The sequence below is a fragment of the Pteronotus mesoamericanus genome, unplaced genomic scaffold (assembly GCF_021234165.1).
Source record: "Pteronotus mesoamericanus isolate MK-2021 breed Mesoamerican mustached bat unplaced genomic scaffold, CSHL_Meso_final scaffold_651, whole genome shotgun sequence".
Taxonomy (NCBI): Eukaryota; Metazoa; Chordata; class Mammalia; order Chiroptera; family Mormoopidae; genus Pteronotus; species Pteronotus mesoamericanus.
In genome coordinates this window covers 20617303-20637990 of record NW_026555325.1, presented here as the reverse complement: position 1 = coordinate 20637990, position 20688 = coordinate 20617303, and the positions used below count along the sequence as shown (strand labels likewise).

At 41.3% G+C, this 20688-nt stretch overlaps 1 protein-coding gene across 2 annotated transcripts in view; it reads left to right on the top strand.

Moving 5' to 3' along the window:
- Positions 1–6011: 6011 nt before the first annotated feature.
- The window catches only part of ACVR1 (activin A receptor type 1), a 141034-nt gene continuing 126357 nt past the window's right edge, over positions 6012–20688 (top strand). For both annotated transcript variants that reach the window (XM_054562475.1, XM_054562476.1), the window contains exon 1: positions 6012–6289. The gene's annotated coding sequence lies outside the window, so the exon portion shown is untranslated. The remainder of the gene's footprint in view (positions 6290–20688) is intronic.

The following is a 20688-nucleotide window of genomic DNA, read 5'->3' as shown; positions in this document are numbered from 1 at the left end:
TATTTCTGCTTATAAAAATGTTACAGAAAAGTTGGAAAACACAGACATGTGTAAAGAAAGTAAAAGTCAAACATACCCATTATCCAAAGATAATTACTGCACATCCTGGAATATTTTCTTATAGTCTTTCATATTTGTCATATATGTATACATGAGCATGAGGGATTCATGTGTTTATATGTTTATACAGGTTATGGAATTGGAATATTACCTGTGAATTCTACTTTTTTCAATTTATGCTTTACTGTTGGCCTTTCCAAAATTGTTAATGATTATCTTCTTATACAAATCTTTGTGCAATTGATGGCTATTTTCACAGCATAAATTCCTAAAAGGAGATTAAAGTGTCAAAGGGTATAGGTATCTCAAGGCATTTGATACATATCACCTAATTATCTTCAAGAAAATTATTTACATTCTTCATAGCAACTGAGTGTCCTTTATAAAGTCAGTCTTACCACTAGAGAATAGTTCAATTGGTGAAAAGTTGTATAAAATTTTTTTTTGCATTACCTTTTCTTCAATTTGTACTTTTTTCCTAACGTTCATATGTATGGGCCAAAAAGTTCGTTTAGTTTTTTCCGAACAATGGCTCTAGTAGTGCTTAGTTGTCTAACTTCATTTGAAACAATTTTGTTAGATTGTATTGTGACAGCTGTCATATCAGTGTGCATTTAAAAAAAAATCAAAATTGGTGAATTTTTGTGTAGCCTTTTATACTGAAGATTGAAAAAAAGCAACATTTTCAGTATATTGTTTTATTATTTCAAGAAAGGTAAAAACGCAACTGAAATGCAAAAAATTTGTGTAGTGTGTGGAGAAGGTGCTAATCAAACATGTTAAAAGTGGTTTGTGAAGTTTCTTGGTACTTTTGACATTTTGGCTAAGTAATTCTTTGCTGGGGGGCTGCCTTACGCATTAGAAAAGGTTTAGCAGCACCCGTGGCCTCTACTCACTAGAAGCCAATAGCGGGAGAGAGCTGACATACTCAAATATCCAAATCAATTAAGTTATTGGTGAAAATGAAAAATGTGTCTTTTATTTTGCAGAAGAAACTAAACAAACTTTTTGGCCAACCCAATAATAATTTTGTGTTTGTCTATTCATGACATCTGCCCAACTTTCTATTAAAGTGTGCATTTTGTTGATTTGTAAGAGTTTTTTTCATATATTAAAGATTTTAACCTTTTGAGTATGTTGTGAGTAGTTTCACTACTTGGTTTCCATCCCCCCACCCCTCTTCTTTTGATTGTTCCTTTAAAAAATTTAAGGGAAGAAATTGTTTTCTTCACCTGAGGACACGCTTACTGATCTGAGAGAGGGAAAAGGAGGGAGAAAGAGGGAGAGAGACATCAATGTGAGAAATATCAGATCATCGATTGGTTGCCTCTCCAATGTGCCTGGACTACGGAGCAACCCAGACACACGCACTGACTGGAAATCCAACTGGCGACCTTTCAGTTTACAGGACAACCCTCAAGCAACTGAGCAACACTGACTGAAGCAAGGGAAAAATTTTTATGTAATCAAGCCAACAAATCTTTTTTTATTATTTTTCTGTAACTTTTATTTAGAAAGTCCTTTTCCCGTCCAAAGATAAGTATCTACCTTTATTTGCTTTGAATTAATTTATAATTTAAAATATAAATATTTTACTTATATTTTATTCCTCCTGCAAATAGCTTCAGGAACGGTGTAGAGAAAGTACTAACAGGATTTTTTCCCTCAAGTGCTTCAACATCGCTTTAATGAATAATCTTCCCCTTCTGCAGTGGTTGTGTAATGCCCCTTTTAACACAGGGTTGGCCCGTAGCCACACATTGGTTTGCATGTAACCTTTTGTGCCAGGAATGACTGGATTAACTTTCCCATGTGGTTAGTAACTGTAGGTAGTTTGAGGACTCATGTAGTGTAGCTCCCACAGTTCCTTGACTATGGTAGATGGCCAACAAAGTCCTGTATAAAATGAACAATTAATGAGTCATTCATACACCTGGGAAAGTTTAACTGGAAGGTAAATAAGTGTCTGTCCTGACTGGTTAAATGTTTACCTTTTAGGGAAAAGAGTGCCAGGACTGATGGGACTTTTAGTCATTCTTTCAGGATATGATTTTTCTCTTCTACCCCCTACTATTCTGATCTAGTCACTTTGATCTTTGGACCACAGTATTGGATTTTTAAGGGCCTCAATATTAGGATTAAATTCCAGATGTCCAGGCCTTTTAATTCATCATTCTCCAAGAATAATTATGACGCGGCTGGGCCAGTGTTTCTCAATGTTTGAGTAATGTAGACAGCTTTAAAACAAAAAAAATTTCCATAGACCTTTAGTGATGCCTTAAACTATTTTTATTACCATAGCATTTGAATAACCCGCATGCTCCTATAGGTACCTCGCAAAAAAGGGCGGTAGCATCATGGCTCCATGGCAGATATCCGTATGCTGCCGAATATGTGCTGTTAATTTTTTTTAATATGATATTAATTTCTTTGAAAAATATTGTAACTGAAGACAACCTGGAGAGCCCCTAAGAGGATATGCCTTAGTTCCAGTCTAATGAGAATCAGGATACCATATAAACCACATCCAACCCTCAAACTCTACCCATTTTCTAAGTAGTTTGAATGCCTACCTAGTCTGTGATGCTCAACTTAAATGTGAACAATCGCTAAACTGGATGTAAACTAACCTCCATATGTTTGTAACCATTATGCAACTACACAAAAGCTGAACATGAACAAACTATAAAACCAATGCTTCAAATAACTTTATTTAATGAGACAGATGATATTGTTTTGCTAAACAAAAATGTCTGCTCACATCATAAACATGGTACTTCTGCCTGCCAGGAGCAGGGTTTTTTGGGTTTACGTGCCCATACTGAGGAACAGACTGATTAGAATATGTTCTTTCTGTCAACCATTAATCTTTATTTTTCTTCAAGAAACCTTTAGAAATTGAACAGCAGTACATTAATCAATCAGGATTCTCATCAACAACAGCTCTCAGACACCACACCAAACTGCTGCTGCTGGAAGTTGATATGTATAACTAAGCTGATTTTTCCTTTATAGGTTTTTATAAACCATGGTCTCTTATACCATTATAAAACTCTCTAGAACCAAAAAGATAGGCTTCAAGATAAAGTAAAATCACTCAGTGTAGTTGCATACTGAAATATTTTAAGTAAAATCATTTTAAAAAGTTATAATTTATATTCTGTATCACATCTGTGTGCAGAGAAGCCATGGTTATCTTCTGTGAGTCCAAGAGCTTAATCATAAACATGAAGCTTTCTGCAAAATTTTATAAAATTCTCCAAATTTTATAGGAAAATATTGTACAGGACTTTTAGGTTGCTCAAGACCCTGTTTCCTAATAGTTTTTGAAAGCTGTTGACTTTTAGAAATGAACATGTTGATCTGGGCGTAAGGGAGGAGGATATGCAGAAAACAGAAGAGATGCCAATTCACAATGCAGCAGGCAATTAATTAACAAGAATCCTGCTCCTTGAAACATATGACGGAGGAGATCTGAGAATCTTAGAATAACAGAAGATGTATTTCTTCCAAGTTACTTTAGTGGTGTGTTTTCCACCAGAGTAGAATCAGTGGATTAGATGTTGGGGTAAGGCAGTGGTTCTCAGCATGGGGCTATTTTGCCCCCATGAGACACCTTACAATGTCTAGAGACATTTTTTGTTGTCACAACTATGAAGGGAAGGTGTCCTATGAATAGATGTCAAGGATAATGCAAAATAACTTACAAAGCACCAGACAACATCCCACAACTATTCAGCCAAAGATGTCAACAGTACCAAGGCTGAGACTTGGATTAAGGTGTCCAAGCCAAAGGATAATATCCTTGTGTGGACGAGGCTTGTGTCTTTCAATCAATCAATCAATTTATGTTACAGTGCCACAAGAAGTACCCAGAATCCTCCCAGACAGACTTCTGGAATACAAGTTAGTCACAGGAGGATTAGGGTTAGATTTTTTTTACTGAGCCAGCTACACAATAAGAAGGAGCCACTGCTGAAGGACCAGATAAAAAGGAACAGTTAAAATCGTAACAGGTTTCACTAGTTCATTTATTCACTTAGTCAGCAAACCTGTATTGAGCACTAACATGTGCATTCTGCTAGGCATGATGTTACATGATGAACACAACCAAACCTGGTCCCTGCCCTCACGGGGCTTACAGCCTAGAGGATACTATAGAGAAGGTTACGAACAAGAGAACAGTAAAATACTGTCAATGTACAGGACTGAGAAACATTTACACAGTAGCTTGAAGAGCCTCCACATGCATGTAATCTCATTTGAACCGTACAGCAAACCTCAGGAAACAGGCTCTGTTCCTTATTCTTAGAGAGGTTAAAAATGGGTCCAAGGTCACTCAGTTTGTTACTGGCTAAGTAACAATGAGGCCCCTGTTATATTTGTCTAAAGAGCAGGGAAACACCTAGCCACTCTTTTTTAATTTGACCTGGAATTTCCTCTCCTAATCCACACCAATCACATAGGAACAAAGCCCTTCTCCTTTTGAAGAAAAAAAAAAAAAAAAGTCCCCAACCTTTTCCATATTCTTGCTCCTGTAACACTTGGGTATTATTTTCTAGCTGCTTTACATATATATGCGCCTTGTGTTCCTAATTCGATTGTAAACTCCTGACCTGCAGGGCCCCGATCTTCCATTGCCTTTGCAAGCTTTTGCAGTACTGCAGGCAGTCACCCAACAAATGCCTGCTGCATAAATGAACCTGTAGAGATAAAAATACTTTATGGTATCTCCATTTATGGCTTTCATGCTTTTATTTTGCTTTGTGATAGGACTGTACATTATAAGCTTCTAGAGGGCAGAGAAAATGGCTTTCCTTACACTCGCAGGCACTATGCAAAATTTGATCCTTGCATGCCTTTTTGATGCTCTGGATAATATTAGCACACTGGAGTGTTTTTGTGTATCTAAGGACCGAGGTTGTCAGCCTCTCTACGTCGGGGAATGTTCCTTCCTTTCCACTGTAAGCTCCCATGGCGCCTAGGACAGGGCTAGATTACTGCAGACCCTCCCCGCGCCCCCCCCCGCCCCCGCCCGGAGCATTTTTACTAAGGAGGCAGACTGCGAAAATGGCAAGCGCTTGCATAATTCCAGACCTTGCGAAGAAATGAGCAAAGTGGAAGGGGATTTTAAGACAGATCAGAAATGGCCTGGATGAGAATGCTGAGGCCTTTCTCTGAGAATCCAGCCGGTCTAACAAGCAGATCTCCAGCCACCCGCCACCCGCAGTCCCGGGGCCCGGGAGGCAGCCAGCCCGTCCGCCCTCCCGTCCGCCCGCCCGCCCCGAGAGCTGTCCAGACGGCCCCGCCTGCGCCTACCTGGGCACTCACCCGCGCCGCGCCGCCTCTCCTCCTCCCACCCCGGCCCCGGGAGCCCGGCTCGGGCCTGCCCCGCCGCCTCCCCGCCTCCAAAAAGCCCCGCGGGCGGCGCTCTCGCAGCCTCCTCCGGGCCGGCGAGACAGCGCGGGGCGCGCCGGGGGCGGCGAGGTCAGGCTCGGCAGGGCTCGGCGGGCTTGCCCCTGGCCGGGCGCCTGCAGGGGGCGCGGGGCGGCCCCGCCCCGCCGCCTTCCCTCTCCCTCCCGGCTCCCTGGATCTGCGCCGGGAGGAAATGATGTGTTGCTGCCTGGTTAATCACAGCTCCAGACACTCATTGGCCGAGCGCTCCGCAGCCACTTCCTTCTCCTCCTCCTCCTCCCGCTCCGGCTCCTGCTCTTTGCAGCCGCTGCCGCCGCGGCAACCTCCCCCTCTACGCTGGGGGAACTTTCCTACTCTCTGTGACCGTCTCCCTCTCCGACGTCCGGGCAAGCCCCCACCCGGCCGGCCCGCCCCGCCCGCGGCCGTCTTCCCCGCCCGTGCCGCTGCGCCTCGGGAAGTTTATTCCGCCCGCCCTCCTCCCCTTCCTTCTCCTCCTCCTCCACTTCACCCCGCCTCTCCTCCCTCCCTCGGCTCTTTCCCCGGGTGGCTGCTGCCGCTGCCGCTGCCGCTGCCAGGCTGCTTCTCGGCCAGCCGCGCCGGTCCGCGGGCTGGTAAGCTCCTGGCCCCACGCACCGCTCCGCCGCAGCCGCCGCCGCCGCTGGGGGCCGGCCACCGGTTCTCGGCCCCGCAGAGTTCCGGGCTCCCTCGCCGGCTGCACCGCCCCGCCCCGCGCCGCGCCGCGCCGACCTGCAGCGCCCGGCTGGCTCGCACTCCGCCTCCCCCGGCTCAGCCCCCGGCCGCGGCGGGACTAGAGGTGAGGGCAGGTCGCCGGCCGCGCCTGCAGGGGCCGGGTGGATCGAAGGAGGAGGGAGCCTAACGGGAGTAGAAGCAGGGATTGGGGGTGGGAGGGTGGGCGTCTGCGGTGCCTCCCCCTCGCTTTCATTCTTTTCTCCCCCAAGCTCGATCCACTCTCGGTGGGGGAAGCAGCCACGGAGCAAAACTGTCTTGCTTTGGGCCTGGACTGCTGGTGGGATATCGGAGAGGGCAGAGGCACTGAATGGGGGTCTCTGGCTTGCAGTGTGTGTGTCTGTGTGTATGTGTGTATAGATGTATGTAGTGAACTCCTTCAGGATGTGCGCCTGTGACTTGTAAATTGATCTGGCAGCCGGGCCAAGGGGCTCACCTTCCTAGCTGAGCTTGGGAGGAAGTAAAGGATGGGCGAAACACCCCCACCCTCAAAATATCCATCTCTTCCAAGAAGAATTTTCTGCTGGAGAGACAGCCAATAAACTCTGTTCAACTCCCTCCCTCCCTCCGTTCTTCCTAGCTGCAGTTTCAAAAAGCTTCAAAGCCAGGAATGTGGGATTCATCTTCCGATCCCCAGAAGGCAAATGTGGTTACAGATGTTGCACGGTACTTTGCCAAGTTTAAAACCCTTCCTTCAACACTGTAACCAAAACAGTGAGGCTAGAACCCTTGGCGCGCTGGAGAGAGACGTGGGCCTCTGGGGCCGCCGGATTCACTAACTTCCGTCTGCTTCTAGACTGGCTCAGCTCTGTCCAGTTTGTGCCAGATAGGTCTCTCACCCCCACCGCCTTTTCCCTGGAGGTTCGAACGCTCCTCGCATGGGAGAGAAGCTTAGAGGAAGCTACTAGGGAAGAAAACATTCCATTTGGTAGTAGAAGAAACGCCTAGGTTAAAAAGTTGTGCTTAATTTGGCTTTTGGAGAGAGGAAACAAAGTAATACAAAGGATTAAGTAATTTTGTTAGGCTTTCTTTTCTTTTTTGAAGTGTGTGAGATGTGAATTACATGGTGAGAAAAAGGGCTGATCTCATACATATTTTGTATGTTTTTGAAAAGAGGTCTCAAATTGAGACATAATCCAGTGCTTTTAAAGAACCTTGTCCAGAGATGCAGAGTGCTCTGACAGGCCAGGGGAAAGCGGTGGCAAAAAAATAGACAGCACCTCCGCCTCCCCCCACCAAGTTTCTTCCTGGAAAGGTGGTAAGAAATTTCGGAGATGGGCTGATCCAAGTGGCGAGCCTTAAATGGAAACACTATAGTATGTCCTGGCACTTGTCTCTGGAGGTGGGTGGCTGGCCAGGGGCCCAGGGTTGAGCAGCCAGCAGACACTAGACTTGTGCTGACCTCAGACACTGGGCTTGCCATCCAGCTTTACAGTATGCTCAAGTATGAAATATGGGCCTCACCCATTTCACTGATGGGGACCCGGGGGTCAGGAAGTTCGTAGGCCTGGACAAGACTTGGATCACCAGGCTACTAACACCAAATCACTTATTTAAAAAAAAAAATTCAGTTGTATTTGTTCTCTGTCCTGAAGTTAACAAAGTAGAAGTCTTTTGAAGCTGAAATGTGTAGGCCTTAAATTGATGGAATTGTGTGTTGGATAATAGCATCTGTATTGTTACTCCTCATGCAAATTACTCAAAGTCAGTGAATGATGTTGCAATAAACTCTAGAGAGATGGCAAAAATCAAGGGCTGGGATGGATATAGATTAGGTTCATGCTCTCTTTTCCCAGCAGTATAGGTAAATTTTACTTGAAATGGCGAGAGTGGCTTTAAATAAAACTTGATTTAGGTAGCAACTTTTGTACCTTGGAAGAGAGATCATTTGGATCCAACAAGTTTCATTTTATCTCTAAGTAATTTAAAAGAATAGTAAGGATATGGAGTAAAGGTGGAGGAGTATGCCACATTCAGGAGTGCAATTACAGGCATACCTTGGAGGTATTTCAAGTGCTTTTCCAGACCATCACAATAAAGGGAGTATTGCAAAACAGTGGAGGTGGAGGGTCTTGCCTTCACTTTGTAAAAAATATAATGCCTGTAAAACACAATAAAACAAAGTACGTTAAAATGAGGTTTGCCTGTATTTAATTTCACAAGTGAGGAACTTAATTCCATTAATAGCATTGTGATGGTTTTTTTTCAAAGCAGTGATTTTTCCTCATTTTTTGCACCTTTCTGCGGAACAGGTAACAGTGAGTGACTTAGTAAATATGGCCTAGGTCTCTGTTTCACCCTAGATTGCACTGAACTAGTCCTGTGACGATTATGATAGGCTTCTAGGTAAGGTTGGATCGAGCAGTGAAGCCTTCTGGGAGAGGGAGGAACCAGGCAGAAATTCATCTGAAGAAAAATAAAACAAAACGGTCCTGCTCTTCAGCATCTTGAGGTGAAGATGGCATCTATGCACGTGTGGTACTTCAGACAGAGAAGAGCTGGGACCTGGGCACTGCCCTCCGATCCCTACGTCTTGATTGATTTTTACATGAAGACATCAAAGGACAACTTGTTAGAGTTTAGGGAGAAGTAAACTATTGATATTGGCAAAACTTGTTGATATGGTTTGCGTGAACTTGATGTCTGATATGATGACTGGTGGAGGGGGACTGGATATGTACCAGGCATAGTGCTTCACTCTTCTTACATTTTATAACAACCACTTTTTTTTTTTTTTTTTTGTTACTTTACTCTTTGTGATAAGAAATTGAGGCTTGTTAAAGCTGAGTTCCCAAAGTTGTAGAGCTAGTCGGTTGTGGAGTGGGGATTTGAACTGGGAGTTTGTGGGATTCCGGAACCTGTGCTCTCGCCACTTTTGCCAGTGTTTTCCAAATTTCATTCATTTGTATGCTGTCTTCCTGAGTTTACCATGGCTAAGTCTCATGTAGTCTATTATGTTTTTTAAAAAGCAACAATAACCTTTTCAAAGACATCAGCTTTTAAGAGGAAACAATATATCACTGCTGTATTTAGAAAGACAACTCACTTCTTAGGAATAGGACCTACTTATGAAGATGCATTCGTACTGTTGTTGAAACCCCAAATCCAGGATAATAATTATCTGTGGTATGTGTGTGTGTGCATGTGTGTGTTGCTGGCTCCTGGGGGTGAGGGTGGAGGAGGTGGGTAGCTTACACAGTATTGGTGATATTCTGGTTTTGGGGTTCAGGTGCTGATTTTTTTTTAGACTTTATCACCTGCATATGCAATACATAATTTTTGTAAAAAAGATAAAATTAAACATTAACCATTAACGTAATGATTACTGGGGGGATATTTCGCTGCGCTACTCTGACTTAGCTTGGTGCCTGTTTGAAGTAGGCACACAAGAACAAATGGCTGATTGACAAGACTCGAGGTGACAATTTAAAGTAAAGATGATTGTTGTCATACCCAAGGAAGATTGAGGTGTATCCCCTCCTCTATTTTCTCCTGCTCCCACTCTCATTTCCGATACAGGTCCCTCCCCTCCATCCACCCCATCCGAATTAGAGCATTTCTGTGAAAGCTTTTGTGAGCCGAAATGGCATAAAGTGAAAAGCAATTACCATTCATTTATATGGAAAAAATGTTGAGTGTTCCCAGACCCCCAAAACAACCTACTAAATCATACCAAATAACATGTAAAACCCCAAATAACATTAACCTGGACTAAAAAGCAGGAATGCGCAAAATAAATGGTGATAAGGCACAGATGCTCACAGACACAATTCAAAGCAATGGCAGCTTGAGCTTGGTGGTACCACTATTTGCTGCTCCGGGTGCTGCTGCCTGTATAAGGACTCCCTGAAAAGCAAGTGCTATTTTCCTTTTGGGCTTTTTTTCATAAAAGGAAAAATGCTCTTCAGGTTTCTGTTAGTAAAAACAGATACTAATGTAGGTCTTTTGTAAAAGTGAAGCGGCGTAACATGAACTTTGAAAAGCAGGGGATTCCTGTATTGCGATTAAGATAATAGTGTGGGCTGCAGTGTGGCTTCTCCTGACTGGGGTTATGGGAGAGCTGGCACTTTTCAGCATCACCTTGTCTTATACATCAAGTGCTCCATCCGGATGGGGCAAAGAACGCTGACATGAAGTGTTAGAAAGCTTTGGCGTTTACCCAGTGGGTAAGTGTGACTATTCAGACCCGGGAGCCGGTATTTAAGGTAAAGCATTGCCTGGGTAAAATGTTAACAGCATTAAACCAGTGAGGCTGGGAAATAAAGCCATCAGCGATTTTAATTGGAGTTCACATAGTCTCCTGTTTTATTTTCCCAAAGCAAGTATTGGGCACTGTGGCTTTATTCCTGGAAATGAGAATTTGAATTGGGTTTCCTGGTACAAAATGCCTTCTTTGATCTCTTGAAGTGAAAACTTTGTGTTTCTTACTGTGGCCAGTTCCAGCTCTCAGAAGAACCAAGGGGAAGGTTTACCACTTCTGTTTTAGCAGTTGGCCATAGTCCGCTCTTGCTTGCCACGCTCGTTTAAGAATCAGAAGTTCCAGACCCGGGCTTGGCTGTTGGAAAGGGCATTCAAATTAAAGACTCTTTTTGAAAAGAGCTTCATCAAGTTGGTGTGATTGGCCCATCATGGCCTTTGGTTCTAACGGGACGTAGTTTTGCTTGAATTTACACTCTCAAAATTAGTAAGAGACTCAGCAGCTTTCTTTTTAAACTTAAAACAAATACTCCTCCTGCCCCCAACATTCAAACTGACTGCACAGTTGAATAATATTCCTGTGTTTTTATACGCATTTCTGGAAATCTGAGCTTGTTTATGTCTGAAGACTCTTGTGGGATCCGTGAGAGCTTTGTTTTCCGAAGCCACCGCCACTCACTTGTTTGATTTTGGGGTTTTAGTCTCGGACCAACATTCCACTTTGCCCATTACTGTTGCTTCATTGTTTGCTCTGGGTATTTGGCTTTTATTTCTGTGACTGGGAAAGTGACTTTAAGTTTTAGTCTTTCTGAATTGTGTGAAGGTTGTTTTTTTTTTTTGGAGGATGGGGCACGGTTAGTGGTCCCATTTAGCACAGGTCCTGATGTGTCTCCAAGAGTTCAGGTCTCATCGCAAGGCTGAACCTGGGCTGCTCTGTTCCTCTTTGTCGCCCTTCCCCCCACTTTTGGGGTGAGTCAAATTCTTCAGGGCTCAGAATAATCTCATTGCAAGCAAGAATCCTTCCCGGATTTTGCCTTTTGACATTTTTCTAACGTTTTATCATCTTCTCTACTTATTCTGGGGCTTGATTGATCTCTTTGAGAGCAAGGACTTCAAGTTATTTATTTCTCCATTTATTTGCTCCACACAATTCATTTCCCTTCACGAATTTAAAACCTTTTAAATTATCTCACTGGGCTCCTTGAGGACAAGGACTGTGTCTTATTCATCTTTTGTATATCTTTTGCACCTAACACAATGTCTGGCCTAGACCACATAGTCAATAAATCGTTTTTTTAATTGTGGAGAGAATAAATGGACGGTTGCGTGTTAGGGGAGCGAAGGAACCCGGTCCTCCAGGGAACCAGTCTCAGAGAAGATGATACCAGACACAGTGGGCTTAAGGGTGAGTTTGGGAAGCAGGGATAAAAGACATCCTCTGTAGAAGAAACTTTCTTTACACCTCCCTTTTAGAACAAGGTGATTGTAACTTGTACTTAGTGAATTCAATACATATCTCTATGTATATGTTTTCTGATTGTTTTTGGATTTAAGGATGATACCGTATTTATGAGGAAGAATATCTCAACTAATGTTTTATATCCCGTAGAGCAAGCAATCCTGCAGTAGTACCCTGTAAAGCTGGGACTTTAACACTTGGCGAATTGTCTCTTTTTCATTGTTTTTCTCGTGTTGCGCATGTTCTCAAACAGTTGACAGTGAAAACAGTGTGGTAGCCAGAGCTCATGTGAGGGATGGACTGTGGATGACCTCTTTGGAGATGGTTGGGATCCAAAGTAAACTCCTCTTTTGATAGGTTTTCAGGACTGATTTGAGTGGGCCTGCAACCTAGACCTTCTCCGCTTGAATACTGGGCGGCCGGGTGCCTTGCCCATCTGTGGAAGCCGGGATGGGCCTTTGCTAGCTGCCGTGCAGCGTGTATGCCATTGAAAATAAAATCGCTTTAGGTTTTGTTTTTCTTTGTAAGACAGTTATGGAAAAGTTATTGATTGAAGTTCTAAAAAATAACCTTGACTTTGATGAGAAATGTTTAAAGGAAGGTAGGGGTGGTCTTGGACAAAACTGGGTGTTAGGTATGGGATGAAACTTCGTGATCAGAGAGAGTGTACTGAGAAGAATGAGCAATAAAAGGAACTTGAGAAAAAAGCATTTCTGGTGTAGAGGGGCTGGATTGGGGAGATATTTTAAACCAAGTTCTGAATCCACCACTATTGGAGCTATTAATGAATGCTGTTATACTCTGGGTGAAAATACAGAGTATTTGTTCACTCTTCTTAAGTGGTATGTTCATGCTTATAAGGAAATGCCACCAAGAAAGCTGGAGATTTTGGACTTGTAACTTGATGTCAGGGACTTAGACAAAATAGAAGTATATGTAGGAGGAAAAAGTATAGGTGGTTATCTAGAGTCACCCTTACCTTCTTTTGTGGGAATAAGGAAAATGGTAAGGGACAGGTGTGCCAAATGATATTTTTTCATATGCTTTTTTGAACTGTCATGCATAATAGGTGGCAAGAACAAATATTCTCTGACTTTATAAGTATGACCTGGTTAAAAAAAAAACGGAGAATTTCAGTTTCTCAAGATTACATAAATATGAATGTTGGATTTCAGTGTTTTAAAAACCTTTTTTGACTCTCAACATTTCATTTTACACAATGACTGAGTACACACTCATACATGCATGTTAAAAATAAAGCTGAATTGCAAGTTTTATAATATTACAGTGCTTCCTAATTTCTGTTCAATTTTTATTAAAACTTTTTTGGTCTTTACTAAATTGAGTTGACAACTTGCTAATGGGTTCTAAACAACAGTATAAAAAAAAAGAATTCTCCTAGGTATTGTGGACATGAGCCTTAATTTTTTTTTTGTTGAAAACTTAACTGATCTGGCTGAAAATTCTGTTTCTCTTTTTGTATGAGCCTCAGTCATCCTGCAGAGGGTCCACCCCACTGTGTTCCTCCACTATCCCCTCCCCACACTGTTCTTTTTTCAGTGCGGGGGTCTTTGTTTGTTTCTCCAAATCCGATTAAAGTGACTAATACGTGCTTTGGACTTGCTCCAAGAGTTCATCCTCATCTTGATCCCAATCAGCATCAAAGGTGGGGCTAATTAATTTAAGCTGGTGGCAGGAGCCACTTAGCTCCCTGTTTATTTAGATTATATTTGAATGGAATGGTGACTTTTAGTAGTAAGAGGAGAGCAGGAATGCCTGTATAGGTCAAGTGCACCAAAAGGATGGGAGAGAGGTAGGAAAGGTGACCCCATACATCTATTGTTCAGAAAGGCAAAACAAGGTTAGTAGGGGACAGCTCTTTCAAAGAGGTAAGTGAGAGCGTAGTAGGTGGCAGCCGTCATCACTGTCATTGTCCAAATTAAGGTTTCCCTGTCTTGCCATTGCCCCTTCATCTTTTCCCCTCTTTGTCTTTCACGTGGTCAGTGTTTATCAAGTTCAAGAAGACTTGATAACTTGAGCTGAACTTATGGTGCACTTGAGTAAAGGATTGAAGAATCACACATCTAACTGTAAGTGGCAGAATGCTGAGTATCTTGGTCACAAGATACAGAGATAAAGTTCAACCAACACCTTTGAGGAAGTAGCTGTTTGGTTGGCCTTGGAAAGAGGTAACATTTTGATGTTATCGTTTTGAGAGTTATCTATATGTGTGTAGGTTGTGGAATAGGCAACATTCCAAAACCAGGGAATGGGGCAAGTAAATATGAGTAGTTGGCTTTTGTATAGGAGCCAAGTTGTACAAAACATAGTTGCACATATTTTTAATCACTAGAATCAGACACAGTGCCTTGAGGTGTAGCTTCTTGGAGAGGCATCAAGACTTGAGAAAACTGGAAGGAACAGCAGATTGATTTTGCACTAATTCCAGGGCCAAAGTATGCTGAGTGTAGTGGCCAATACTATTTAAGTGGTTAGATTGCACACCCTCCCCCACATTTTTCTTTTTCTTTTTTTTTTTGGCCAAGCACATATATTTTAACTCCTGGAAGTTAAAAGTTCTTTGTGATGTGACAGGACTGTATAGAGGACCTGAAAGTGAGCACTGTAAAAGAAAGCTTAGAAAGGGAGATTTACAGCCAAATTAGGGCTTATTTTGATTGCCAGGCTAAAGGCTTTAGACTTGCTTCTAAAAACAGCAACAATAAGATAATAAATAATACATGTGAAGGAGGCTCCAGCCATGCCCCTTGCAATCTCCATTTAATGCTTACACCTACTCCTTGAGGTATCTACTCTTAATGCTCATTTTACAGAAGGAGAAGCTGAGACTCAGAGGGGTGATGGAAAATGTCTAAGGTCGCACATCTGAACTTATGACCCAGGCTGTACATTCCCTAGTCCTCATGCTCCATAGTGGAGGTTGGGAACCGGTGGTCCCTGGACTGCCTATACCTCACAGTTGTGTCCTGTTTCATAATGCATTTAAAACTTTTATTTCTGAAATGATTGCCAACATTTAAATATGGGGAAGTTTCCCACAAAATGTCCAAATTTCCACCTGCTCTGCAAAATTGAAAGCTCTGGCTGCACCAGGTCCATATTCCAGCAGGAACCTGCCAGAGCTCCTTGTAATGATGTCCATGTGAGGGGACATGTACCCTGTGTTCGCCACAGCCCCAACTCATTCCCGTTTTCTCCCAGACCTGAGGCCCCGCATCAGTTACTCCCTCCCTCCCTCCCTCCCTCCCTTCCTCCCAGCCTGTCTCACTCCTGTATGTCAACTGCATTGTCCCTATAGGCATAGGAGTTTGAGACCCTTATTCTATAGCCTTCTGCTGGTCACAGATGATTAGTCTGGTGCTGAGGGCGGATGCCCAGCAGCTAAGATCACAAGAGAGAAGGTGGAATCAGGGTTTTGGCCTTGGGCTGGAGAAGCCATAGGGTGAATAAAGTATTTTATCGAAGAGAGGGAGGGATGGGTGGGGAGCAGATGCCTCTGAGTGTAGAACCTGGGTAACTGGGAAAATGACATTCTAAAAAAAAGGAAAAACAAAACCCCCCACCCAAAATGGAAGATTATTAGGGGGAGCTGGTTTGAGATTGGGTATGCTGGTGTTGATTTTGAGCTTCTGGTGGAACCGGGACAAAGACGAGGGCTTACTGAGTCTAGAGAGGAGTGCCATGTGTGGCGCTGGAACCCGACTGACAAGGGTTGGAGCTGTGGCTTTGTGTTGGCCAACAGATCTGTGAGAGAGGATGGAAAGGAAGGCCATGCTGCGCCATTGGATCTGGGGGAAAGGTCCCTTTTGGAAATGGGGAGAAATGAATTACAAAATGATAAAATGAACCAGCTATAAACAGTTCAAAGTCTCTTATTGACTTTTTTGGATCAAGTGCCCTATTTTGTAAATAATCAAATGTTTATCCTAATAAAGGAGTACAATAACAGTCTTCCACTTTTGAACATGGAAACTGGTAAACATTTGCCCACAGAATCAAAGACAGGAGTACTGTTTGATGGATGGCATCTGTAACTTATACCTATTTCAGAGCCTTACCTATTTAGGTGAAGGGGATTCTGACAATGATGTTTTCTGTATCACAGCTGATAGACAAAGTGGTTGCTGTGGCCCTCACATGGGGAAATATGCTAGAGGAGAATGACTGCCTGGCATTTATTTTTGCCTTTAGCCAGTTTAGAATGGAATGTCCTTTTAAAATTCAGATGACTCCCCCCCCACCCTTATCTTGGCATGTTTGTTTGGGATCCTCTCTAACTCATTGTTACTTAATCAGTGAGGTCCACCCCAGTTGCTCCCCTTTTCCCACTAGGTTCTATTTTGATCTCTAAAGGGCTTATTGTTTTAGAACATTCTCACAGGTGGAGTGAATCCTTCTCAGATGTGGCTATTGAGTGTGGAAATCTTCCAAGAGGGCGTTTCATTTGATCTCAGATACTTTTGTCTTCAATGATGCCCTTTATTTTGGACCATAAAACTTTAAAAAAAATTTTGAATCTGTCTTTTTATTTCTAATTCATAGGTACCTTTATTTCATTACATGTGCATGTGCACATGGGTTCTTATAATTTTTTTCTTCAAATCATATTTTTATTCATTATATTTTATGTTTTAGAAATGATATTTATATTATGTTACATGTATTCAGTACAAGATTTGGAATATGAGAAGAGTATATAATGAAAGGTAACTTTTGAATTCCAGTGTTTCACTTTTCCTTCCTCGGAAAAAAATCGCTAAAAATAATTGCATATTTTCCCTGTATTACTCTTTACATACTAAATTGTTTTTCCTATATATATTGTATCATACTGTACACCTTTCAGTTCTATGCCTGGCTGTTTTCATTTGACAAGGTAGCTGGGAAATTTTTTTCCTATCAATATAAACAAGAGTTTCTTGTTCTTTTAATAGGGATTCCATTGCGTGGGTGTATCATAATTTATTCTTTTACTTGTTACTGTAGGTAATATTGTATGTTACAATATTGCAGTGACTATTCTTATATGTACTACTATGCCTATTCACTGAATTGTACATAGATGTCATATATGTAGATCTGTCTGTCTGTCTCTTGTATATCTGGGAGTAAATATCAAGGATTGGAATTGCTGAATCAAAGGGTATTTACATTTTACAGTAAAATATAGATTGTACCATGAATTTGGTTTTGAATTGTATTAGTGAAGCAATGTGGCATGAGGGAAATGAGAAAGCAACAAGACTAAAGTTCTGGTTTGATCTCTGGTGTAAACCAGTTTTGTGGCCCAAGCAAGTCACTTTCTTAAATACTTTTTTGGTCATATTTTCTTTTCTTATATGTCAAGAAGAGCATACACTCAGCTATATCTGAAGTTTGAGAATTTGTTGATTCTCTTTCAATCTCCCATCTATTTGGTCCTTTCAGTAAATAGAGCTTCATGATGTTTTTTCCCTTTGTAAGTTTTAAGTTTGTGAAGAACCGAGGGCTTCAGAAACCTTGCTTACCACAGCTTTACTTTGATTCTTTTAAAGCACTCTGTCTGGTTTGTACTTTAAGTTAAAAGCAGAGCTTATATGGTTGATTACCTTTTTTTTTTTTTTTTAAATAGGGTGAGTGGTAAGTGGGTATTTAGTGACCAAGAAACTCGTATAGTCAGCATTTTATTATTGATCAAGAATAGAGGGAATAGATTTTTAGACTTAGGGAAAAAAAGTTTTATTTTTATAATAGCTTAAAAAAATAAACAGCAGCATTTTATATATGACTTTGGAGTGGAACAGAGCAGAGCCGTCAGCTTTTGATCTTTCAAAAGTATTAAAAGTATTTTTAAAATGAAGAAAGGAAAATAGGGATTATTGGAAAATTTGAGGTATTTACCTCGTATATAGTTTAATAAGATGGTTAGAGTTTCTGGTGGTTACCAAATTATTTAAAAATTCAAACCCAAGTAAATAAAATTTAATATAAAATTTGTTTATTCCCTGTACTGCATTTTTTTTTCTTTAGAATTGGTCCCCCCAAATTAAGCAACATCCTGGAGTTTTTCATTTGGAAGACTTGGAAATTTGGGACTGCTGATGTAAATGTAATTTTCCTGGAAAAGATTTTGAGTTTTTGGTTACTCTAAAAAAAACCCCACTTACTAAAGCTTTTTAAGTATACAAATTTATTCTTCTAGCTGTGGAGTAGCAAAAAAAAAGAGAAACATTTTCTACAATAACCTATATGTATATAACTTTTATATAGGATATATATTTATAACAGAACATACATAATCACAAAAATATTATTTTAGATGAATTTTCAAGGACAGATCTCACCTTAAAATTACCTTCTCAAAGAGACTTTTGTTGGAATTTTCTTTTAGTTGGAGTCTTTCGTCTTCTTTATATCTTGCATATACTCCCATACATACTGCCAGGTTATCTGTTGGTAAATACCAAGCACAAGGACTATGTTTGTCTTTGATGCCCAGGTTTGTCTGTGTGCATGTCCTGTGCCTTATATACCGCCTTATCCGTGGTAGGCATGCGGAAATTTTTGGAATGAATGAATGACCATGGGAAGTTTACAAAACAACATTCTGTAGAAAAAGCAGGACACTAAAACAGTATAATTTTATATACATAAATTATGCATAGTTTCATAGTGTAATTCCATAAACATAAATAAACATAAAACATAGTACAAGTCCATCCAGATTTGTTGTTATATACATATGGAGATAGAGGAAAAAAAGACCGATAGGAAAGAATACCAAAATATTAACAGCTGACATCTCTGGGCTGTAGGTCATGCATAATTTTGAAGAGAAATCTTTAAATACAAACGAGTGAAGTAAATATTGGAAGATTATGTCACCTTGATAATGTATTTTACCCTTTCAGTATTAAAGGTGGTCACCTTACCTAAAATGATGTATTACAATACCATGGCCTTTTCTCCTCTTGAGTAAAATGTACTGTATCTCTGTAGTGTGACAGGTTTTATATCTGCTTTAGAATTAAATTATGACCTGAGAGTTACACGTTTAAGAAACTGGTTTTAATTTCACATCAGTTGAAGTTAAAGGGTAGTGATGGTATATTAGGTCTATCTAGTACAAGTGTCTAATTAGAATTATTGACACATTTTCAAATGCTCTCTTAAGTGTGATATATTGCCCATGATTTTGACAGCTGTGACTACATTAAACCTGCAGGAGTACTCTTTCCACAAAGGTTTGTTTAAACTTAAAATTGTCAGAAGGATTCTCTATAAAGTAGATGAACACAGATTTAGAGGTCAAATGGTGTTTTATTTCCCACTGTGCCTGGTGATTTTATTCTGTTAAATGTTAATCAGAAGATTATCTGGATTTGGTTGTCATTTCAAGGAACTGGGGAATTTTATTATTTTTTTAAATAAAAAATGGTTAATGATATTCCTTTGTGATTTGATTCTCTGCGATATTAACATGGATTGTGCTTATTTCGCTTGATGAAGGTCCCCAACCACAAAACTCCAAACCAACAGATTTGATTCTGTAAAAAAACCAGATTTTTTAAAAGTCTTCCCTATGCCAAATTTATGCATTATCTCTTTTGCATGGCTGCTCCTTCCTTCTATGAGAATTTGTTGAGTAGCTACAGTGTGCCAGGCATTGGGCACATAAAGACAAGAGTCCTCTTAGAAAGTTCAGCTAGGGAGAGGCAGAAACATAAACAGTTTTGCTACAACAGAGCAAGCACCAAAATGGAGCTCTAAACATAAATTCAATCTGGGGTGTTTGAGAAGGCATTGAAGGTCATCTTGTGCAGGGAGTGATGTTCTCGACCCTCTTGAAGGTTGAGCAGGAAGTTTTCAGGTGGGAAAAGCCCCTTTGAGGCACAGAGGCTGACAGAAGACAGTGTCTTTTAGACTTGAACATGGCCAGAGCCACACCACAGTGGAGCAGGGCCCTGGGTCAGCAGTGACGGCATCATTTGGGAGCAGCAGCACTAGAAATGCGGTGTCTCAGGCCCACCTCAATCCTTCCGAGTCAGAATGAGCATTTCCACAGTCTCCCCAGGTGATCTAAATGCTCCTACAAATTTGAGAAGTATTGGTCTGGAGCATAAGAAGGGATACAAGATGAAAGAACTGGGAAGGGGGATAGTCCACCTGCTAAGCAGTCTGGACTTTTTTTTTTTTTTTAAAGCATGGGATTTGATAATTGAAGAAGTAACATCAGATTTATATTTTTCTAAAATTGTCTGGAAGTACAGGTAAGGAAACACAGGAAGTTTCTCAAAACTGACATGATAAAGTGCTTCACAGAAAAGTGGACTCCAATATTTGGAGAAAGGCAGGACATTCTATTCTCTCTGGCAGTGTAAATAATCCTAGTACACTGGAATTTCTGAGAAGTCTGCATTGAGGAAAATCATTAACTTAATTATTTATCCTAGGATATCCCAGGGGTCTTTCAAATTTATTCCATAGTGGAACCATTTATAGCCACATAGCTGTTAATACCCCAGGGAGAGTGGATAGCATTTTGCTGAACACATTTTGGGAAATGCCAGCACTTATTCCCAAACTTCAGACACTGCCTGACCTGAGTGGAGTGACCAGTTTGCCTGGGACTGAGGGGTACTCCAGGGTGACAGACATTTGTGTTAATGTCCTGGGCAAATCAGGTGACTTGGGTTCCTTTTCTGTTTACCATATGTATGACTGTTTACTTAATTTCTTTATATGGGCTCATCCGTTTCCCTTAAATGCCTGTTGCAGGTTTATTCTGATCTGCACTTGGGAAGCACGTG